A 25,337-nucleotide genomic window follows, 5' to 3' on the forward strand; every position below is an offset into this window, starting at 1 on the left:
CCTCCTACCCAGGCTTTGCCTTCTTCCAGACCCTTCCATCAGACAGAAGATACAGACGTCTGAAGACCCGCATATCCAGACATAGGAACAGCTTCTTCCCCACAGCAACTAGACGCCTCACCGACTCTCCCTCGGTCTGATCTGTTCCCTGTAAGAACACTATTTACGACGCCCTATGCTGCTCTTGCTCATGTATTTGCTTTGTTTGGCCCCTTGTTCCTCACTGTAACCAATCACTGTTTGTCGATGTACCATTTGTTAATGTACTCTGTCGATTTTTTTTTTGTCTATGTGCGTACTGTGTATGTTCCCTTTGCCACAGAAGAATCACTGGACTTCAGTACATGTGACAATAAATCAAATCAAATCAGGATTGGCGACTGAACATTCCAGGATTTAGATACTTCAGGCAGAATAGAGGGGATGCAAAAGGGGTGGGGGAGTTGCATTATTGGTTTACAAAGAACAAGAACAAAGAAAATTACAGCACAGGAACAAGCCCTTCGGCCCTCCCAGCCTGCGCCGATCCAGATCCTTTATCTAAACCTGTTGCCTATTTTCCAAGGATCTACTTCCCTCTGTTCCCCGCACGTTCATATATCTGTCCAGATGCATCTTAAATGATGCTATCATGCCCGCCTCTACCACCTCCGCTGGGAAAGCGTTCCAGGCACCCACCACCCTCTGCGTAAAAAACTTTCCACGTACATCTCCCTTATACTTTCCCCCTCTCACCTTGAAATCGTGACCCCTTGTAATTCCCACTCTTGGAAAAAGCTTGTTGCTATCCACCCTGTCCATACCTCTCATAATTTTGTAGACCTCAATCAGGTCCCCCCTCAACCTCTGTCCCTTTGAAAAGCATTGTTTAGGAGAATATCACAGTTGTGCTGAGGGAGGACATCTTGGAGGGTTCAGACAGCGAGGCAATCTGGGTAGAGCTCAGGATCAGGAAAGGTGCTGTCACAATGTTGGGAGTTTAATACAGACCTCCGAACATCCAGTGGGAGAGAAAGAAGCAGATATGCAGACAGATCTTGGAAAGATGCATAAACAATAGGGTTGTTGTGGTGCGTGATTTTAACTTTCCCTATATTGACTGGGACACACATACTGCTCGGGCATGGATGGAGCAGAATTTTTAAGGAGTGTCCAGGAGGGTTTCTTGAAACAATATGTAAATAGCCCAACTCGGGAAGAGGCCATATTAGACCTGTTGCTGGGAAATGAGCCCGGCCAGGTGATTGAAACTTCAGACAGAGATCATTTCGGGAACAGTGATCATAATTCTGTAAGTTTTAAGCTGCTTATGGAAAAGGACAAGAGTGGTCCTCAGGTGATGGTGTTAGACTGGGGGAAGGTTAATTACAACAGCATTAGGCAGGATCTGGAGAGTGTTGACTGGACGAGGCTGTTTGAGGGGAAATCAACATCCGGGATGTGGGAAGCTTTCAAATGTCAGTTGATTAGAGTTCAGGACCGGCATGTACCTGCGAGGATGAAAGATAAGGGTGGCAAGTATAGGGAACCCTGGATAACGAGGGATATTATGAACTTTGTCAAAAAGGAAGCATTCATAAGGTCTAAAAGGCAGATGAAGCCCTTGAAGAATATAAAGCAAGTAGGAAGGAACTTAAGGTAGGAGTTAGGAAGGCTAAAAGGGGATCATGAAATGTCATTGGCAAACCAGATTAAGGAAAATCCAAAGGCTTTTTATCCATATTTAAAGAGCAAGAGGGTAGCCAGAGAAAGGGTTGGTCCATTCAATGATATTGGAGGGAATCTATGTATGAAACCAGATGAAATGGGAGAGATACTAAATGAATAGGGGTAAATAAATAAATGGGGGCAGCACTGTAGCATTGTGGATAGCACAATTGCTTCACAGCTCCAGGGTCCCAGGTTCAATTACCGGCTTGGGTCACTGTCTGTGCAGAGTCTGCATGTTCTCCCCGTGTCTGCGTGTGTTTCCTCCGGGTGCTCCGGTTTCCTCCCACAGTCCAAAAATGTGCAGATTAGGTGGATTGGCCATGCTAAATTGCCCTTAGTGTCCAAAATTGCCCTTAGTGTTGGGTGGAGTTACTGAGTTATGGGGATAGGGTGGAGGTGTGGGGATGGGTGGGGTGGTCTTTCCAAGAGCCGGTGTAGACTCGATGGGCCGAATTGCCTCCTTCTGCACTGTAAATTCTATGAATACTGTATCTCGGTATTCACCAAAGAGAAAGACTTGGTGGATGAGGAGTATAGGGTAGAGTGTGCAGATATTCTGAGTGATATTGATATTAATAAAGAGGAGGTGTTGGGCATCTTAAAAAGCATTAAGGGAGATAAGTTCCCAGGGCCTGATGGGATCTATCCCAGAATACTGAGGGAGGCAAGGGGGGAAATTGCTGGGGCCTTGACAGTATTCTTTATAACTTCATTGGCTACAGGTGACGTTCCAGAGGACTGGAGAGTAGCCAATGTCGTTCCATTGTTTACGAAGGGCAGCAGGAATAATCCAGGAACTAATAGGCCGGTGAGCCTTATGTCAGTGGTAGGGAAATTATTGGAAAAGATTCTTAGAGATAGGATTTACTCACATTTGGAAACAAATTAAATTTCTAGTGATGGACAGCATGGTTTTGTGAAGGGGAGGTTGTGCTCACTAATTTGATCAAGTTTTTCGAGGAAGTGACAAAGATGATAGATGAGGGAAAGGCAGTAGACGTTTTCATGGACTTCAGTAAAGCCTTTGACAAGGTACCTCATGGCAGACTGGTACAATAGATGAAGACTATTGAGGATGTTTGAGGACTCGTCTACTGAGGTAGTATGGGCCGAGGTTAGGAACAGGAGAGGAGAGGTCACCCTGTTGGGAGTTGTCAATAGACCTCCGAATAGTTCCAGAGATGTAGAGGAAAGGATTGCAAAGATGATTCTCGACAGGAGCGAGAGTAACAGGGTAGTTGTTATGGGGGACTTTAACTTTCCAAATATTGACTGGAAATACTATAGTTCGAGTACTATAGATGGGTCAGTTTTTGTGCAGTGTGTGCAGGAGGGTTTTCTGACACAGTATGTAGACAGGCCAACAGGCCTGCGAGGCCACATTGGATTTGATACTGGGTAATGAACCCGGCCAGGTGTTAGATTTAGATGTAGGTGAGCACTTTGGTGATAGTGATCACAATTCGGTTATGTTTACTTTAGCAATGGGCAGGGATAGGTATATACCGCAAGGCAAGAATTATAGCTGGGGGGGAAAGGCAATTATGATGCTATTCGGCAAGATTTAGGATGTATAGGATGGGGAAGGAAACTGCAGGGGATGGGTACAATCGAAATGTGGAGCTTTTTCAAGCAACAGCTACTGCGTGTCCTTGATAAGTATGTACCTGTCAGGCAGGGAGGAAGTTGTCGAGCAAGGAAGAGGAAGAAGGCTTATGTTAGGATGAGACATGAAGGCTTAGTTAGGGCACTTGAGAGTTACAAGTTAGCCAGGAAGGACTTAAAGGGAGAGTTAAGAAGAGCGAGGAGAGGACACGAAAAGTCGTTGGTGGATAGAATTAAGGAAAACCCTAAGGTATATCAGGAACAAAGGAATGACTAGAGTAAGATTAGGGCCAATCATGGATAGTAGTGGAAAGTTGTGTGTGGAATCAGAGGAGATAGGGGAAACGTTAAATGGATATTTTTCGTCAGTATTTACGCTGGAGAAAGACAATGTTGTCGAGGAGAACACTCAGGTTCAGTCGACCAGGCTAGATGGAATTGAGGTTCACAAGGAGGAGGTGTTAGCAATTTTGGAAAGTGTAAAAATAGATAATAGGGCAGCACGGTAGCATGGTGGTTAGCATAAATGCTTCACAGCTCCAGGGTCCCAGGTTCGATTCCCGGCTGGGTCACTGTCTGTGCGGAGTCTGCACATCCTCCCCGTGTGTGCGTGGGTTTCCTCCGGGTGCTCCGGTTTCCTCCCACAGTCCAAAGATGTGCGGGTTAGGTGGATTGGCCATGCTAAATTGCCCGTAGTGTCCTAAAAAGTAAGGTTAAGAGGGGGGTTGTTGGGTTACGGGTATAGGGTGGATACATGGGTTTGAGTAGAGTGATCATGGCTCGGCACAACATCGAGGGCCGAAGGGCCAGTTCTGTGCTGTACTGTTCTATGTTCTATGTTCTATAAGACCCCTGGGCCAGATGGGATTTATCCTAGAATTATCTGGGAAGCCAGGGCGGAGATTGCAGAGCCTTTGTCCTTGATCTTTATGTCGTCTTTGTTGACAGGAATAGTGCCGGAAGACTGGAGGATAGCAAATGTTGTCCCCTTGTTCAAGAAGGGGAGTAGAGACAACCCTGGTAATTATAGACCTGTGAGCCTTACTTCGATTGTGGGTAAAATGTTGGAAAAGGTTATAAGAGATAGGGTTTATAATCATCTTGAAAAGAACAAGTTGATTAGCGATACTCAACACGGTTTTGTGAAGGGTAGGTCATGCCTCACAAACCTTATTGAGTTTTTTGAGGAGGTGACCAAACAGGTGGATGAGGGTAAAGTGGTTGATGTGGTGTATATGGATTTCAGTAAGGTGTTTGATAAGGTTCCCCACGGTAGGCTATTGCAGAAAATACGGAAGTATGGGATTGAAGGTGATTTAGCGGTTTGGATCAGTAATTGGCTAGCTGAAAGAAGACAGAGGGTGGTGGTTGATGGCAAATGTTCATCCTGGAGTTCAGTTACTAGTGGTGTACCGCAAGGATCTATTTTGGGGCCACTGCTGTTTGTCATTTTTATAAATGACCTGGAAGAGGGTGTAGAAGGATGGGTTAGTAAATTTGCAGATGACACGAAGGTCGGTGGAGTTGTGGATAGTCTGAAGGATGTTATAGGTTACAGAGGGACATAGATAAGCTGCAGAGCTGGGCTGAGAGGTGGCAGATGGAGTTTAATGCGGAAACGTGTGAGGTGGTTCACTTTGGAAGGAGTAACAGGAATGCAGAGTACTGAGCTAATGGCAAGATAACGCCGACCTGTGAAACCATCTGAAGCCTATCTGACCTACACTATTCCATTTTCATCCATATGTCTATCCAGTGACCACTTAAATGCCCTTAAAGTTGGCGAGTCTACTACTGTTGCAGGTAGGGCGTTCCGCAACCCTCCCTCCTGCACCATCCCTGTAGCCACGTGGTCAACTCCTCTCTCTCCTTATTTCTCACTTCGCTAGCACGTGGCACGGGTAACAACCCAGAGATAACACCTCTGTTTGTTCTAGCTCTCAGCTTCCACCCTAGCTCCCTGAATTTCTGTCTCAAATCCCCATCTCTCTTCCTACCTATGTCGTTGGTACCTATGTGGACCACGACTTGGGGCTGCTCCCCCTCCCCCTTAAGGATCCCAAAAACACGATCAGATACATCCTGCACCCAAAGCCTTTGGAACGCCTCCAATTGGCTATGCAATCATTGGAATGCCGCTGACATCCACTCCTGAATATCGCGGCTCTGGCCCATCATCTTCATCAGCTCTGGGAGAATCTTGTCCAGAGGTTCGGCATTTGACTGGGATCTAGCTGATAGAACATAGAACATAGAACAGTACAGCACAGAACAGGCCCTTCGGCCCTCGATGTTGTGCCGAGCAATGATCACCCTACTTTAACCGGTATACCCGTAACCCAACAATCCCCCCATTAACCTTACACTACGGGCAATTTAGCATGGCCAATCCACCTAACCCGCACATCTTTGGACTGTGGGAGGAAACCGGAGCACCCGGAGGAAACCCACGCACACACGGGGAGGACGTGCAGACTCCACACGGACAGTGACCCAGCTGGGAATCGAACCTGGGACCCTGGAGCTGTGAAGCATTGATGCTAACCACCATGCTGAGTACTGGGATCCAGTAGACCTCCGACTGTTGTCTCCCTTGGATGTTGCTGCCTGCACCTGATGTGCTTCACGAACTGTGTGGTGCTCATCAGTTTGTGCCCAGAAGCCTGTCCACTAATATCATCTACTGAGGTGTGTGTCTCTGCGTTGGTGGAAGGTGGGTGCGAACGTTGTGAGGCCTCAATGGTGGCTTCCTCAGAGCTCTCCTCCAAGGTCTCTTGGGTGGCGAGGGTGAATGACTCCAGATCGCCCGGCCTCATCAGACAGAGACTCTGCGGGACTATGGACCCGTGCTCAATGTGAGGGGAGGATCAATAAAGCAAATTACTGCGGATGCTGGAATTTGAAACCCCCCCCCCCCGAGAAAATATTGGACAATCTCAGCAGGTCTGACAGCATCTGTGGAGAGAGAAGGGAGCTAACGTTTCAAGTCTGGATGACTCTTTGTCAAAACTGGAGGAACTGGAAATAGGGTCAGATTTATACTGCTGTGCAGTGGGGGTGGGGGGGGGGGGGGGCGCTATGGAGCGGTAGGGCTGGATAGAGGACCAGTGAAAGGTGGAGACTGACAAAGAGGTGGACAGAAAGGCAAAGGGAATGTAAATAGAACAAAGAAAAGTACAGCAGAGGAACAGGCCCTTCGGCCCTCCAAGCCTGTGCCGACCATGCTGCCCGTCTAAACTAAAATCTCCTACACTTCCGGGGTCCGTATCCCTCTATACCCATCCTATTCATATATTTATCAAGATGCCCCTTAAACATCACTATCATCTCTGCTTCCATGGTGCCTCCTCCGGCAGCGGGTTCCAAGCACCCACTACCCTCTGTGTAAGAAACTTGCCTCGTACATCTCCTCTAAACCTTGCCCCTCACACCTTAAACCTATGCCCCGTAGTAATTGACCGCTCTACCCTGGGCAAAAGTCTCTGACTATCCGCCGTGTCTATGCCCCTCATAATTTTGTAGACCTCTATCAGGTCGCCTCTTAACCTCCTTCGTTCCAGTGAGAACAAACCGAGTTTATTCAACCTCTCCTCATAGCTAATGCCCTCCGTACCAGGCAACATCCTGGTAAATCTCTTCTGCACCCTCTCTAAAGCCTCCACATCCTTCTGGTAGTGTGGCCACCAGAATTGAACACCAATTGAACTCCAAGTGTGGCCTAACAAAGGTTCTATACAACATGACTTGCCAATTTTTATACTCAATGCATCGGCCAATGAAGGCAAGCATGCCACATGCCTTCTTGACTACCTTCTCCACCTGTGTTGTCCTTTCAGTGACCTGTGGACCTGTACACCTAGATCGCTGTGACTGTCAATACTCTTGAGGGTTCTACCATTCACTGTATATTCCCTACCTGCATTAGACCTTCCAAAATGCATTCCCTCACATTTGTCCAGATTAAACTCCATCTGCCATCTCTCCGCCCACGTCTTCAAACGATCTAAATCCTGTTGTATTCTCTGACAGTCCTCATCACTATCTGCAATTCCACCAAACTTTCTGTCGTCTGCAAACTTACTAATCAGACCAGTTACATTTTCCTCCAAATCATTTATATATACTACGAACAGCAAAGGTTCCAGCACTGATCCCTGCGGAACACCACTAGTCACAGCCCTCCAATCAGAAAAGCACCCTTCCATTGCTACTCTCTGCCTTCTATGACCTAGCCAGTTCTGTATCCATCTTGCCAGCTCACCTCTAATCCCGTGTGACTTCACCTTTTGTACCAGTCTGCCATGAGGGACCTTGCCAAAGGCCTTACCAAAGCCATATAGACAACATCCACTGCCCTACCTGCATCAACCATCTTTGTTACCTCCTCGAAAAACTCTATCAAGTTAGTGTGACACGACCTCCCCTTCACAAAACCGTGCTGTCCCTCACTATTACGTCCGTTTGCTTCCAAATGGGAGTAGATCCTGTCTCGAAGAATTCTCTCCAGTAATTTCCCTGCCACTGACATAAGGCTCACTGGCCTGACGTTACCTGGATTATCCTTGCTACCCTTCTTAAACAAAGAAGGCGGCGGCGGCCCCTCTTCTCTCCCCCCCCCCCCCCCACGCGGGCCAGGAGCGGTGCGGCGGCGGCGGCCCCTCTTCTCTCCCCCCCCCCCCCACGCGGGCCAGGAGCGGTGCGGCGGCGGCGGCCCCTCTTCTCTCCCCCCCCCCCCCCCCACGCGGGCCAGGAGCGGTGCGGCGGCGGCGGCCCCTCTTCTCTTCCCCCCCCCCCCCCCCCAGCCAGCAGCGGGGACCCCCCCCCCCCCCCAGCCAACAGCGGGGACCCCCCCCCCCAGCCAGCAGCGGGGACCCCCCCCCCCCCCCCCCAGCCAGCAGCGGGGACACAACCCCCCCCCCCAAGCCAGCAGCGGGGACACAACCCCCCCCCCCCCCCCAGCCAGCAGCGGGGACACAACCCCCCCCCCCCCCCCAGCCAGCAGCGGGGACACAACCCCCCCCCCCCCCCAGCCAGCAGCGGGGACACAACCCCCCCCCCCCCAGCCAGCAGCGGGGACCCCCCCCCCCCCAACCAGCAGCGACCACCGGCCCACTCGCCCCTCCCCCCCCCCCCCCCCAACTGCTGTGACCACCACGTGGCAAAGACAAAGGGACTCTCTCTCCTGGTTGAGTGGGGAAAAAAGAAAAAAGAGACTTGTATTTCTGTTCTTCCCAAAAGAAAACTGGTAAAGAGAAAAGGGGTAGGGGAAATAAATTTAAAAAAAAAAAATATATATATATATATATATATATACATATATAGATATATAATAATAAATAAAATAAAAATAGGGTGCGGAAAAGGGGGAAAAAGAAGAACAAGGAGAGAAGAAAAGATGAAGGGGAAGGGGGAGAAAAAAGTGCCAGAAAGGAGCCAAGAGAAAGGGGGCACCGGAAGTAGACTGGGCAAAGGGAAAGCCAGCTCGGGCGAACGAGTCAACACGCGAAGCGGCGGGAAGGATGCTTCGCCGCATCCAGAAGAGCTGGACGGGCGGGCAACCTCTCCCCTGGGGTTAGAGGGGGGCGTGAATTGGAAGGAAGCCTTTGCCGAGGTGGTGAGGGAGCAGCTGCAGGCATTCAAGGCAGAGTTAAAAGCAGACGCAGAGGCCGCAGCACAGGCAGCAGTGACCAGGGCCATGTCAGGGGTGCAGCAGGTTCTGACCAGATTGGAGAAGAAAGTGGATGCCCAAGGGAAGATACTGGAAGCCCAAGGGAAGATACTGGAAGCCCAGGGGGCAACCATTAAAGAGCTGGAGAAGGCAGCGACTGACGCGAGCGACCGGGTCATATCCCTGGAGAGGGGAATGGTGAAACTGAGTGCAACACAGGGGAGCCTGAAGGGCAGGGTAGACGACCAGGAGATCAGCTCGAGAAGGCAAAATATCAAGATAGTGGGCCTGCCAGAGGGGATAGAGGGTAGAAATCCCACAACATTCGTGGCTGCGATGCTGGGCTCCTTAGTGGGGCGGGAAACTTTTCCCACCCCACCGGAAATGGACAGAGCTCATCGGTCACTGCGCCCGAAGCCCAAGGAAGGGGAAAAACCGAGAGCAGTTATAGCCAGACTGCACCGGTACCGGGATAGGGAGACAATCCTGCGCTGGGCCAAGGAGAATAGAGCCTGCAATTGGGACGGGCACGCCATCCGAATCTACGAGGATTTTGGAGCGGACATAGCTAAGAGACGGGCGGAGTTCAACAGAGCGAAAGCAGCTCTCTATAAGAACAAAGTACGTTTTGGTATGCTGTACCCAGCAAAACTCTGGGTCACATACCAACACAAGGAATATTTCTTTACAGCCCCTGCCGAGGCGAATAGATTCGTCGAGGAGCACGGGCTGGAAAAACGCCATGGGAAGTAGGGACGAGGGGCCCATGGCAAGGAGACACGTCATGCCGACGGGGGGGTGGGGAGGGGCGAGGCAAAGCCAGCCCCCTCCCCCCTGGCAGAAACACCCAGAACGGAAAACAACCCAATGCCCTAGGGCCCGCTCCAGGTGGGAGGCCAGGCCCCGGCACGAGGGAACGGGAGTACTGGAGAGGGGAGAGGGGAAGCGGGACAGCAACCTCCGAGAGGGGAGCCACCGTGCTAGCAGGAAAGCTAGCGAAGGGGGCGCGCAACAGAGCAGGGCCGCAGCGCACCCCCAACAGGGGGGAAGGCGCCAGGCAGGGGAGGGGGGGGATCACCCATCAAAGGTGGGAGAGCAAATGGGGACAGGAATGGGGGAGAGAGGGGCAATGGAGGGGTACACAGGGGTATCCCCGAAAGGGATAGAGCGGGAGGGGGGGGGGGCACCCGGGGGGCGAGAGACCAGGGAGGGGAAACGCAGGGACGAAGGGACAAAAGAGGCCAGTAAGGGAATAGGGCCACAAAGTGCCACAGACAAGGGCTCGAAACAGGGAACTGCTGCAAGCACCCACCCAGTACGGTCTGTGGGTGAAGGGGCCCCCCGGAGTGCAGGGGACTACCCGCGTGGCGGACACAAAGTGGACGGCCATGGCGGGTGTCCCCGGGACAAGGGGGAACCCCGGAGCGCAGGGACCCGACCGCATGGGGAGAGCAGTGATAGTGGACATCCTGGACGGCCCCCTAACATAGGGAAACCCCAGAGGGCAGGGGCGCGTCCACCGGACAAATATGGTTAACCCCACAGGAGCAAGGGGGCAGAAGCCCCCCACCAGAATAGTCACCTGGAACGTAAGGGGACTTAACGGCCCAGTGAAGAGATCTAGAGTCCTCACCCACCTTAGAAACATGAGGGCCGACATAGTCTTCCTCCAAGAGACGCACTTGAGGGAGCAGGACCAACTGCGGGTAAGAAAGGGCTGGGTGGGACAAACCTATCATTCCTGTTATGGGGCAAGGGCCAGGGGGGTGGCGATCCTGATTGGCAAGAGGACAATGTTTAGGGCGACAAAGACGGTTACGGACCCAGGGGGACGGTATGTCATGGTCAGCGGGGCCCTGGATGGGGCGCCGGTAGTTCTAGTTAACGTGTACGCGCCCAACTGGGACGACACGAGCTTCATCCAAAAGACCATGGCAGAAATCCCGGACATAGCGACGCACCGACTAATCATGGGGGGGGACTTCAACTGTGTACAGGACCCAACGACGGACAGATCAAACCCCAGAACGGGGAAAACCTCAAACATGGCAAGGGAACTCAGCCACTATATGGAGCAGATGGGAGCAGTAGACCCCTGGAGGTTCGCCCACCCGGGGGAGAAATAATTCTCTTTCTTCTCCCCAGTACACAACGTGTACACCAGAATTGACTTCTTTGTGGTGGGGAAAACGGTGCTTCCAGAGATAGATAAGGTGGAATACTCCGCAATTGTGATATCAGACCACGCTCCACACTACATGGATGTGCGGCTAGAGACGGGAAGGGCCCAGCGCCCCAAATGGAGGTTGGACGGTGCCTTACTAGCTGACAAGGCCTTCAGCGAAAGGATAGCGCAGGCCATAGCGGAGTACACTGAGATCAACCAAAACGGGGAGGTCTCACCCTCCACGTTCTGGGAAGCGCTTAAGGCCGTACTAAGAGGGGAAATCATAGCCTACAAAGCGCAAAGAGATAGGGAGGAAAGGGTGGCTAGGCAGAAGCTGGTCGACTCCATACTGGAGGTAGACCATAAATACTCCGAGGCCCCGACTGTAGAACTCCTGGCGGAGAGAAAAGAATTACAAAGGAACTTTGACCTGCTCTCCACCAGGAAAGCAGTACACCAACTCCGCCAGGCACGCGGGGCCCTATACGAACACGGAGACAAAGCCAGCCGCCTGTTGGCCCACCAGCTGAGAAAGCAGGCAGCCAGCAGAGAAATTGCGCAAATCAGAGACACCAGAGGCACGTTGGAAACAGAACCAGAGAAGATTAACAAAACCTTCAAGGCCTTCTACCAAGAGCTGTACACCTCAGAGCCCCCAACGGGGAAGGCTGGGATGAACCGGTTTCTTGACGGACTGAACATACCAGTTGTGGGAGAGGGCAGAAAACGGGATCTGGAAGCACCACTAGCACTGGGAGAGATCATGGACAGCATTAGCTCCATGCAGGCGGGGAAGGCGCCGGGACCGGACGGATTCCCGGCGGACTTCTACAAAAAATTTGCGACAGCGCTGGCCCCGCACATGCGGGAGATGTTCACAGACTCGCTAGCTAGGGGCACGTTGCCACCCACGTTAGCACAGGCCTCAATCTCGCTGATACCTAAGAAAGACAAAGACCCAACGGAATGTGGGTCATACAGACCCATATCTCTGCTGAATGCAGACGCCAAAATACTGGCCAAAATCCTAGCCAAAAGGCTAGAAGACTGTGTACCTGAGGTGGTCACAGAGGACCAGACGGGCTTTGTCAAAGGTAGACAGCTGACCGCGAACATCAGGCGCCTGCTGAACGTGATAATGACCCCCTCCGGGGAGAGAACACAAGAGGTGATCGTCTCCCTGGACGCAGAAAAGGCCTTCGACAGAGTCGAATGGATATACCTCATAGAGGTACTGGAGCGGTTCGGGCTTGGAACAGGGTTCACAGCTTGGGTAAAGCTCCTGTACAACGCTCCCATGGCGAGTGTACAGACCAACAATACCAACTCCCAATACTTCCAGCTGCACAGGGGCACCAGACAAGGATGCCCACTGTCCCCGCTGCTGTTCGCACTAGCAATCGAACCGCTAGCAATCGCGCTCAGGGCAGCAAAAAATTGGAGGGGGATCCGAAGGGGAGGTAGAGAGCACAGAGTCTCACTCTATGCGGATGATCTGCTCCTCTATATCTCGGACCCACAAAGCAGCATGGACGGAATCATCGCGCTCCTGAAAGAGTTTGGAGCCTTCTCGGGCTACAAACTCAACATGAGCAAAAGTGAGATCTTCCCATTACACCCGCAAGGGGGGGGGGGGCAGCACTAAAGGGGCTGCCGTTCAAACAAGCCCGACATAAATTCCGCTACCTGGGGATCCAAATAGCCCATGACTGGAAAGGGATCCACAAATGGAACCTCACCAGCCTGACGGAGGAAGTTAAAAAGGACCTGCAAAGATGGAACACACTCCCGCTCTCCCTCGCGGGGAGAGTTCAGACGATCAAAATGAACGTACTGCCCAGGTTCCTCTTCCTGTTTAGATCCATTCCGATCTACATCCCCAAGGCCTTTTTCAAAGCGCTGGACAAACTCATCATGGCGTTCGTCTGGGGGGGTAAAAATGCTAGGATCCCAAAGAAGGTCTTACAAAAAACAAAAACCAGGGGAGGGTTAGCCCTCCCGAATCTACAATTCTACCACTGGGCAGCAACAGCCGAGCGAGTAAGGGGATGGATCCAGGAGCCAGAAGCTGAGTGGGTGCGTGCGGAGGAGGCCTCCTGCATGGGAACCTCCCTCCGGGCCCTCGCCACAGCAGCACTCCCATCCCCACCCAAAAAACACTCCAGCAGCCCAGTGGTGACAGCCACCCTCCAATCCTGGAACCAACTGCGGCAGCAACTTGGCCTGACCAAAATGTCGAACAGGGCTCCCATCTGCAACAACCATAGGTTCAAACCAGCACTGACCGACGCCACCTTCAAAAGGTGGAGGCAGGACGGGGGGACACTGACAGTCAGGGACCTATACACGGACGACAGGATCGCAACACTGGACGAACTGACAGAGAAATTTCAGCTAGCTGGGGGGAACGAGCTACGGTACCTGCAGCTCAAAAACTTCCTACGAAAGGAGACAAGGACGTACCCACAACCGCCACGACAGACACTACTGGAAGACCTACTGGACGCAAGTATCCTAGAGAAAGGGAACTGTAGTGACATGTATGACCGACTGGTAGATAGGGACGACACCGTACTGGACGCAACAAGGAGGAAATGGGAGGACGACCTGGGGATGGAGATCGGGTGGGGACTCTGGAGCGAAGCACTGCATAGGGTCAACTCCACCTCCACGTGCGCAAGGCTCAGCCTGACGCAACTAAAAGTGGTACATAGAGCCCACTTAACAAGAACCCGTATGAGTAGGTTCTTCCCGGAGGTGGAAGACAGATGTGAACGGTGCCAAAGAGGCCCGGCCAACCACGCCCACATGTTCTGGTCCTGCCCCAGACTCGTGGAGTACTGGACAGCCTTCTTCGAGGTAATGTCCAAAGTGGTGGGAGTGAGGGTGGAGCCATGCCCGATAGTGGCGGTCTTCGGGGTTTCAGAACAGCCTGATCTATTCCTGGGGAGGAGGGCGGATGCCCTTGCCTTTGCCTCCCTGATCGCCCGCCGTAGAATCCTGTTTGGCTGGCGGTCAGCAGCACCGCCCAGAGCTGCGGACTGGCTGTCCGACCTCTCGGAATCTCTCCAAATGGAGAAAATCAAATTTGCCATCCGAGGGTCGGACGACGGCTTCCACAGAACGTGGGAGCCATTCATGCAACTGTTCCGGGACCTATTTGTGGCCAATGTACAAGAGGAAGAATAGTCGGGGGAAGGTAGCGGGAGGGGGGGGGGGGGGGCTACAGGTTCGTTACGGGGGTTCGATGGCTAGCTAAGGCCCAAAACCAAGCTAAATAAACATGTTGAGGGGGGGAGGGGGGGGGGGCGCAGTTACTACTACGAAGATGCTTACCTGTAAATATGTATGTTAATTTTTGCGTGTTTGTTTTTGTTTGTTTTTTTTTTTCTCTCTCCTAACAATTTGTAATTTGTTCAATATAAAATACGAAAACTGAATAAAAACATTTATAAAAAAAAAAATATTCCGCACAGGCTTTGTCTGTTCCCAGCCTTCTAGCCCTGACAAATGCCTTTTTCTTTTTGACGAGGCCTACAATATCTCTCGTTGTCCAAGGTTCCCGAAATTTGCACTATTTATCCTTCTTCCCAACAGGAACAATGCCGGTCCTGAATTCCTTTCAACTGACATCTGACAACTGACACTCCCAAATGGGAGTGATCAAAGCTAAGAAGGGTGCTGATTGTGGCGCATAAAGAGATTAGTGTGTGTTAATGGCAGAACAAAGGTGAGCAGTGTGTCAAAGGACAACTAGGAACTATGGCCCAAATGGGGTGGGGTGGGGGGAAGACATATTGATGGAAGAAATGAAAATAAATTAATCGAAATAAAAACGGGATGAAGGTGAAGGAGAGAGTCCACAGTCTAAAGTTGTTGAACTCACTGTTAAGTCTGGAAGGCTGTAACGTGCTTAATCAGAAGGTGAGTTGCTGTTCATCCAGTTTGTGTTGGGCTTCACTGGAACATTGCAAGTGACAGATGAAGTACAATGTAGAGAAGTATGAAGTAATCCATTTTGGTTGGGAAAATGTGGAAAGACCTCTGTGTATTTGTGCATAAATCGTTGAAGGTGACAGGGCATTTTGAGACAGCAGCCAATAAAGCAGATGGTATCCTAGCTTTTATTTAAAGGTGAATTGAGTACAAGAGTAAGGAGGTCATGTTGAACTTGTATAAGATGGGGAATCACGGTGGCGCAGTGGTTAGCACTTCTGCCTCACGGCACCGAGGTCCCAGGTTCGATCCCAGCTCTGGGTCACTGTTGTGTGGAGTTTGCACATTCCCCCCCGTTTATGCGTGGGTTTTGCCCCCACAACCCAAAAGGTAGGTGGATTGGCCATGCTAAATTGCCCCTTAAATGGAAAAAATGAATTGGGTACTCTAAATTTATTTTTAAAAAGAACTTGTGTAAGATGCTAGTTGGGCTTCATCTGGAGACCATATTCAGTTCTGTGCACCATACTTGAGGAGGGATGTGATGGCATTGGAGAGAGTACAGAGGAGATTGACAAGATAAAGAATTGTAGCCATGAGGATAGATTGGAGACATTTGGACTGTTTTCCTTGGAGAAAAGAAGGCTGAGAGGAGACTTGATAGAGGTATTCAAGAGCCTGAGGGTTATGGACAGGATAAATAGTGAGAAACCGTTCCCTGCCAAGTGTACATCAAACATTAGAGGGCACAGATTCAAAACAACGGTTTGGCAAGGTTGTGAGATGCACTGCCGCAATGAGTCAGCACATCCACCCTCTCCGTTCCCAACTCCAGGCTGTCACACACAGCTTATTAAAATCTATACCAATGCAGTGAAGATGCTTCACATTAATATCATCTCATTCAGCCAGTAATAAGCTGAAGTAGATATCTGATGAGAAGTCTGTCACAGGGCAGGAAATACAAACTGGAGGCTACACACAATCATTTCAATTTATTTTAGTTTCGGTGCAGGTAGTGTTCATAATTGAAGTTTACATTCATCAATCTGTATTGACATTCACACTTAAAAAGAATTAAACATGGATTTTAAATATATAATGACTCATCAGCCTGCTCTCTGCTCCGTATGCCTTCATTATCTTTGTTTGATTAATGAGCTACTTCAGTAGCTGCACCCACTGTGAAGTGAAATACAAATGGCTTCTCCATGCTCTGATTCACTTTCTGCCAACTTGTTCTGGAATCTCACCAGAGAATGGCATTTCAGTGCAACTGAGTGACAATGAAAGAGAGATGTCAGCCACACAACTTCTCCTCAGTCTCCTGCTCATTATGTGAAGGGATGACACTCTCACTTTCCTGCTAAGGAAGGAGATTCTGGTCCCAATATTTATGAGGAGGCAGTAAGGGCATGGGGGAGGGCAAAGCACCCGGCAAGGCCAGGGGCACAGGTACTACAATCCTAATGACAGAAACCATGATTCAGTTTATAGCTCCTCTTGCAGGAGGTATATTCAGCCTGGGATCTGCTCAGAGGGAAAGTCACTGGTGGGAGTTCACAACCAGGGTGAGGGACTGGGAGCAGCCAAAAGAATGGACATGCAGGGCAGAGCTCACTGGACATCTCAAAGCACTTTGCAACTAATGAACTATTGTCCTGTTGAAAAATAGGAGCAGATTTCCACACAGCAATCTCCCAAAAACAGCATTGATTTATATTGCAAGCCCTGAAGTGAGAGTTGAGCCAGAACCTTGTGACTCAGCACCGAGAGAGATACCTACTGGGCGAGAATGATACAAATTGAACGAGTGATACCAAGGGGGAAGAATGACACCAATTGGGCGAGAGTGATACCAAGTGAGTGAGAGGGATACCAACTAGGGAAGAGTGATACCAACTGGGCAAAAGTGATACCAACTGGGGAAGAAAGATACCAACTGAGTGAGAGTGATATCAACTGGGGAAGTGTGATTCCAACTGGGAAAGAGTAAAACTAACTGGGAATGAGGAATTCGAACTGAGAAGGAGCGAAACCAACTGGGGAAGATTGATACCATCTGGGGAAAAGTGATTCCAACTGGGAAGAGTGATACCTATTGGGGAAGAGGGATACTAACTGGGGAATAATGATACTAACTGGGAATGAAAAATACCAATTGGGCCAGAATGATACCAACTGAGTGAGAGTGATACCAACTGGGAAAGAGCGATATCAACTTGGGAATAATGATACCAATTTGGAGAGAGTGACACCAACTGGGTGAGAGTGATATCAACTGGGAAAGAGTGAAACTAACTGGGGAAGAACAAAACAAGCTGGGGAAGATTGAAACCAACTGGTGAAGAGTGAAACCATCTGGGGAAAAGTGAAACCAGCTCGGGAAAAGTGGTACCAACTGTGGACGAATGATATGAACTGGAGAACAGTGACAGCAGGTAGGCAAGAGTGAAACCAACTGGGATAAGATTTATACCAACTGGGGAAGATTGAAACCATCTGGGGAAAAGTGAAACCAGCTCGGGAAAAGTGGTACCAACTGGGGAAGAATGATATCAACTGGAGAACAGTGACAGCAGGTAGGCAAGAGTGAACTGGGATAAGATTTATACCAACTGGGGAAGAGTGATATCAATTGCGTGACATTGATGCCCACTGGAGAAGAGTGATAACATTGGGCGAGAGAGATAGCAATTGGATGAGAGTAACACCAATTGTGGTCGAGTGATACCAAATGAGGAAGAGTAATACCAAATGGACGAGAGTGATGCCAGCTGGGGAAGAGGCTGGCCAACTGGGGAAGGGCTGGTTTAGCACACTGGGCTAAATCGCTGGCTTTTAAAGCAAACCAAGGCAAGCCAGCAGCACGATTCAATTCCTGTACCAGCCTCCCCGAACAGGTGCCGGAATGTGGCGACTAGGGGCTTTTCACAGTAACTTAATTGAAGCCTACTCGTGACAATAACTGATTTTCATTTAATTTTCATTTTCATTTCAAGAGTGATACTAACAGTACAAGTGTGGTAACAAATGGGCAATAGTGATACTAACTGAGCAAGACTGTAACCAACTCAACAAGAGTGACACCAACTGGGGAAGACTGTTTTCAACTGGGAAGAATGGTACCAACTGGGGAAGGCTGCTTTCAACTGGGAAGAGTGGTACCAACTGGGAAAGAGTGATACCAACTGGGGGAGAGTGACACCAACTGGGGGAGAATGATACCAACTGGGGGAGAGTGACACCAACTGGGGGAGAGTGATACCAACTGGGGGAGAGTGACACCAACTGGGAAGAGTGGTACCAACTGGGGAAGAGTGATGCCAACTGGGGAAGACTGTTTTCAACTGGGAAGAGTGGTACCAACTGGGGAAGAGTGACACCAACTGGGAAAGAGTGATGCCAACTGGGAAATAGTGATGCCAACTGGGGAAGAGTGATTCCAACTGGGGAAGAGTGACACCAACTGGGGAAGAGTGATGCCAACTGGGGAAGAGTGATGCCAACTGGGGAAGACTGTTTTCAACTGGGAAAGAGTGACTCCAACTAGGGAAGAGTAACTCCAACTGGGGGAGAGTAATACCAACTGGGGGAGAGTGATTCCAACTAAGTGAGAGTGACTCCAACTGGGGAAGAGTAACTCCAACTGGGGGAGAGTAATACCCACTGGGGGAGAGTGATTCCACCTGAGTGAGAGTGACTCCAACTGGGGAACAGTAACTCCAACTGGGGGAGAGCGATTCCAACTGAGTGAGAGTGACTCCAACTGGGGAAGAGTAACTCCAACTGGGGGAAAGTAATACCAACTGGGGGAGAGCGATTCCAACTGAGTGAGAGTGACTCCAACTGGGGAAGAGTAACTCCAACTGGGGGAGAGTAATACCAACTGGGAAAGAGTGACACCAACTGGGGGAGAGTGACTCCAACTGGGGGAGAGTGACACCAACTGGGAAAGAGTGACACCAACTGGGGGAGAGTGACACCAACTAGGGAAGAGTGACACCAACTGGGGAAGAGTGACACCAACTGGGGGAGAGTGACACCAACTGGGGGAATGTGATACCAACTGGGGAAGAGTGATGCCAACTGGGGAAGAGTGATGCCAACTGGGGAAGAGTGACACCAACTGGGGGAGAGTGACACCAACTGGGGGAGAGTAACACCAACTGGGGAAGAGTGATACCAACTGGGGGAGAGTGACACCAACTGGGGGAGAGTGACACCAACTAGGGAAGAGTGACACCAACTGGGGGAGAGTGACACCAACTAGGGAAGAGTGACACCAACTAGGGAAGAGTGATACCAACTGGGGAAGAGTGACACCAACTGGGGAAGAGTGACACCAACTGGGGAAGAGTGACACCAACTGGGGGAGAGTGACACCAACTGGGGAAGAGTGGTACCAACTGGGGAAGAGTGACACTAACTGGGGAAGAGTGACATCAACTGGGGGAGAGTGACACCAACTGGGGGAGAGCGATTCCAACTGAGTGAGAGTGACTCCAACTGGGGAAGAGTAACTCCAACTGGGGGAAAGTAATACCAACTGGGGGAGAGCGATTCCAACTGAGTGAGAGTGACTCCAACTGGGGAAGAGTAACTCCAACTGGGGGAGAGTAATACCAACTGGGAAAGAGTGACACCAACTGGGGGAGAGTGACTCCAACTGGGGGAGAGTGACACCAACTGGGAAAGAGTGACACCAACTGGGGGAGAGTGACACCAACTAGGGAAGAGTGACACCAACTGGGGGAGAGTGACACCAACTGGGGGAGAGTGACACCAACTGGGGGAATGTGATACCAACTGGGGAAGAGTGATGCCAACTGGGGAAGAGTGACACCAACTGGGGGAGAGTGACACCAACTGGGGGAGAGTAACACCAACTGGGGAAGAGTGATACCAACTGGGGGAGAGTGACACCAACTGGGGGAGAGTGACACCAACTAGGGAAGAGTGACACCAACTGGGGGAGAGTGACACCAACTAGGGAAGAGTGACACCAACTAGGGAAGAGTGATACCAACTGGGGAAGAGTGACACCAACTGGGGAAGAGTGACACCAACTGGGGAAGAGTGACACCAACTGGGGGAGAGTGACACCAACTGGGGAAGAGTGGTACCAACTGGGGAAGAGTGACACTAACTGGGGGAGAGTGACACCAACTGGGCGAGAGCGATTCCAACTGAGTGAGAGTGACTCCAACTAGGGACGCGTGACTCAAAGTGGGGAAGCATGACTCCAACTGGAGAAGAGTGATGCCAACTGTGTGTGAGTGATACCAACTGAGCCAAGGTTGACATTTCTCAAAGTCAAGGTCTACCTCAGGGATCCATCATTGCTTATTTCCCTGTCGATGTATGATCAAAAGAACACCCTGAGTAACTGTGTGCAGTGTTTTGTGTCATTATCACACTAAATTGCTTCCAAATCGATTAGTTGTGTTAACTTGTCCACTCGATAAACACTTCAATCCCTCAGAACTGCAACACAATGCCGGTGTGCATTTCAATTAAATACAACCAACCAGTTCCTGCCGAATATATGCAGTTTTAATCAATCACTTTTTCATTGCATTTTTAATCAATGTTGATTAATTAATCAACAAAGTCCAGTTTCAAAATAGACCCCAACCTTTATTTTGAATACTGACTGTGCATGGGAACCTGTCACTAGCATGTCCGGCTCAGTTCAGTTACCATGGTTACCAATCCTTCAGCAGAATTACGTTAGTAAATTGATTTTCACACAATCTTTTGTTCATGATTAGACATGTCTGTTGTAATCAAGGTTAAATCTGGATTGAAAACTGCTTTAATATTACAAAGGTAATACTTTAAAATGTTGAGCTGATTCTAACTGACGCTAATACTGTAACAGTCTTTTAACAAAATAAAGAATATTGTGTCTGGTCCAACAATCTTTATCATCTGTGTTTTTACATCTGCAATCGGCAAAGAGCGTCAGTCAAACTTAGCAGCCTGGAGTTTCTGCTTTGGGGGCAATTCAAGATCCAGAGACAAATTACGTTGAAAGTTAGGCCAGTTTTTAAGAAGCACTTTTGCTCAGGTATCCACTCAAACTCATTTGCCCAACACCAAACTTCAAATCTTCCATGATCCAGTGAAATCAGGAAACACTCCGAATGTAATTTAAACACAATTTGTGTTTTCCTGATGATATTTAATAGTGATGACCTGTAGCAGGTTCATTAAACAGCTGAAAATGGGGCTATCACTCAAGTTATTTTCCATCAGTCCCTGCGAATCATTGAAAATGACTATAAGAACGAAGTATACTGCGCGAGTATAGCCCCCCAGGGGGGGATGCCTGAGCAGTGCCCTGGCACTGACCACGGCACTACCCTTTGGCATAGGTTACAGATCTGGCAGTGTGAAAATGTGCTAAGGGTCATTATGGGGGGCAGTGACGGGTTGGCCCTCTGGGGAGCTGGGGGGGGTGGGGGGGGGGGGGGGTGGGTCGAAGAGTGCTGAGGCCATTGAAAGGGGAAGTTTTGCAGGCATGGACGGAGAAGCTGGCAGTGATGGGAAAGTTGCAGGCACAAGCGGGGGGGTGGGTAGTGAGGGGGGAACTTGTAGGCATGGGCAGGGGAGCGGGCAGTGAGGGGGCAAGTTACAGGCACAGGCTGGGAAGTTGCAGGCACGGGCGGGGGGGGGAAGTGGTTAATGAGGGGGGGGAAGTTGCAGGCATGGGATGGGGAGTGGTCAGTGAGGGGGAACACCATTGACACTCCACGGTGGGCAGTGGGGCGGAGTCCCCAGTGATTGAGCGGGGGAGGGTTAACGCCGGTGATACCTCTGTGGTTGGTGGGGTGTGGGAGAGTTGATCTTCAGTTCTCATTGGGCGACCTTTAAAGGTGGCGCCCCGATCTTTGTTGAGCCGGGCTTGTTGGTTCAATTAGGCCCTGCCCCACCAGACTGATGGCATAAACCCCGCCCACGGTAGCATGGTGGGCAGCACGGTAGCATGGTGGGCAGCACGGTAGCATGGTGGGCAGCACGGTAGCATGGTTGGGCAGCACGGTAGCATGGTGGTTAGCATAAATGCTTCACAGCTCCAGGGTCCCAGGTTCGATTCCCGGCTGGGTCACTGTCTGTGCGGAGTCTGCACGTCCTCCCCGTGTGTGCGTGGGTTTCCTCCGGGTGCTCTGGTTTCCTCCCACAGTCCAAAGATGTGCGGGTTAGGTGGATTGGCCATGCTAAATTGCCCGAAGTGTCCTAAAAAGTAAGGTTGGGGGGGGGTTGTTGGGTTACGGGTATAGGGTGGATACGTGGGTTTGAGTAGGGTGATCATTGCTCGGCACAACATCGAGGGCCGAAGGGCCTGTTCTGTGCTGTACTGTTCTATGTTCTATGTTCACTCATTTGTTTTACTCAGAGAGGCTCAAGATCTGGCGTGAACACTTGGGCGGGATTCTACAATCGCCGAAATCCCCGAATGCTCCGCCGCCTCAAAAACGTCGTATTCGGGGAGTAAGCCGCAGACATATGAATGGCCTCAGGACATCACCTGAAGCCCTCCCCCGATGCTCCACCCCTGATGGGCCGAGTCCCCGATGGCATGGGACACGTGTGCTCACACCGTTCGGGGACCTCGCATGGCATCTGCCAACTGAGTTCAGTGCCGCCACAGTCGAGGGGAAGCCGTTTTGCTGGTAAGGGGGGGCTTCGTCGAGGGCTGGGGGGACTGGTGGGAGGTGGCGAGGCTAGTCACAGGGGGTGCTGTATTTAGCAGGCTGGACCCACACGCAACCGGCACCATGTTGCATGGCGCAGCCGCTGCAGGCCTCTATCGTGTGCATGCGCAACCACAGACCCGGCCATTCTCCGGCCGTATCCGCTGCGTGACTGCCAGTCCCACCGGACGGAGGATTGGTGCGGGGGCCACAGCCACTTTCTGGTCAAAAGACCAGACGATCCTGCGGCTTTGAGAATCCAGCCCCTTATCTGTGCAGCCTGAGAGCTACACGGCGGGTTTCAGTCAGAGTCTGACACTTTGGGGAAAATTTGGTAAGAATCCGGCCAATGGTTTTGTTTTTCAGCATTGGAGCTGATGTTACTACGGGTAGTTCTTCGTGTGAAATGTTTTTAGAAGTTTTTGCCGATCAATGTTCATAGAACATAGAAAATACAGAACAGAACAGGCCCTTCGGCCCACAATGTTGTGCCGAATTTTTGTCCTAGATTAAGAACAAATTAATCCACACCCCATCATTCTACCGTAACCCATGTACCTATCCAATAGCAGCTTGAATGTCCCTAATGTTTCCGACTCAACTACTTCCACAGGCAGTGCATTCCATGCCCCCACTACTCTCTGGGTAAAGAACCTACCTCTGACATCCCCCCTATATGTTCCACCATTCACCTTAAATTTATGTCCCCTTGTAATGGTTTGTTCTACATCCACTACTTTACCTTCATCCACGTGCTTGGTCACCTCCTCAAAGAATTCAATAAGACTTCTATCGGTTAGCCAGTTCATTATCCAACTGGCCAAATTCCCACTATCCCATACCTCCTTACTTTCTGCATAAGCCTACCATGGGGAATCTTATCAAATGCCGTACTAAAATCCATGTACACTACATCCACTGCTTTGCCTTCATCCACGTGCTTGGTCCCCTCCTCAAAGAATTCAATAAGACTTGTGAGGCAAGACCTACCCCTCACAAATCAGTGCTCACTATCCCTAATCAAGCAGTGTTTTTCCAGATGCTCAGAAATCCTCTCCCTCAGTACCCTTTCCATTACTTTGCCTACCACCGAAGTAAGACAAACTGGCCTGTAATTCCCAGGGTTATCCCTATTCCATTTTTTGAACAGGGGTACGACATTCACCATTCTCCAATCCCCTGGTACCACCCCTGTTGACAGTGAGGACGAAAAGATCATTGCCAACAGCTCTGCAATTTCATCTCTTGCTTCCCATAGAATCCTTGGATATATCCCGTCAGGCCCGGGAGACTTGTCTATCCTCAAGTTTTTCAAATTGCCCAACACATTTTCATTCCGAACAAGTATCTCCTCAAGCTTATCAGTCTATTTCACATTGTCCTCTCCAACAATATGGCCCCTCTTATTCGTAAATACTGAAAAAAAGTACTCGTTCAAGACCTCCTATCTCTTCAGACTCTGTACACAATCTCCCGCTACTGTCCTTGATCGGACCTACCCTTGCTCTAGTCATTCTCATATTTCTCACATGTAAAAGGCCTTGGGGTTTTCCTTGATCCTACCGCCAAAGATTTTTCATGCCCTCTCTTAGCTCTCCTAATCCCTTTCTTCAGTTCCCTCCTGGCTATCTTGTATCCCTCCAGCACCCTGTCTGAACCTTGTTTCCTCAGCCTTACATAAGTCTCCTTCTTCCTCTTAACAAGACATTCAACCTCTCATGTCAACCATGGTTCCCTCACTCGACCATCTCTTCCCTGCCTGACAGGGACGTACATATCAAGGACACGTAGTATCTGTTCCTTGAACAAGTTCCACATTTCAATTGTGTCCTTCCCTGACAGCCTTTGTTCCCAACTTATGCACTTCAGTTCTTGTCTGACAGCAACGTATTTACCCTTCCCCCAATTGTAAACCTTGCCCTGTTGCACGCACCTATCCCTCTCCATTACTAAAGTGAAAGTCACAGAATTGTGGTCACTATCTCCAAAATGCTCCCCTATGAACAAATCTATCACTTGTCCTGGTTCATTACGAAGTCCCAAATCCAATATGGCCTCCCCTCTGGTCGGACAATCTACATCCTGTGTTAGAAAAGCTTCCTGGACACACTGCACAAACACTACCCCATCCAAACTATTTGATCCAAAGAGTTTCCACTCAATGTTTGGGAAGTTGAAGTCACCCATGACTACTACCCTGTGACTTCTGCACCTTTGCAAAATCTGTTTCCCAATCTGTTCCTCCACATCTCTGCTGCTATTGGGGGGGCCTATAGAAAACTCCCAACAAGGTGACTGCTCCTTTCCTATTTCTGACTTCAACTTCTGACCTCAGTAGGCAGATCCTCCTCGAACTGCCTTTCTGCAGCTGTTATACTATCTCTAATTAACAATACCACCCCCCACCTCACTTCTTTTACCACCCTCCCTAATCTTATTGAAACATCTATAACCAGGAACCTCCAACAACCATTTCTGCCCCTCTTCTATCCAAGTTTCCGTGATGGCCACAACATCGTAGTCCCAAGTACCGATTCATGCCTTAAGTTCA

At 50.2% G+C, this 25,337-nt stretch overlaps 1 protein-coding gene across 1 annotated transcript in view; it reads right to left on the bottom strand.

Annotated features, from left to right (window-relative positions):
• The window catches only part of LOC119973221 (dynein heavy chain 3, axonemal-like), a 714,697-nt gene that overhangs the window by 524,483 nt on the left and 164,877 nt on the right, over window positions 1–25,337 (bottom strand). The window lies entirely within an intron of this gene.

Source organism: Scyliorhinus canicula, chromosome 11 (genome assembly GCF_902713615.1).
Source record: "Scyliorhinus canicula chromosome 11, sScyCan1.1, whole genome shotgun sequence".
NCBI classification, from domain to species: domain Eukaryota; kingdom Metazoa; phylum Chordata; class Chondrichthyes; order Carcharhiniformes; family Scyliorhinidae; genus Scyliorhinus; species Scyliorhinus canicula.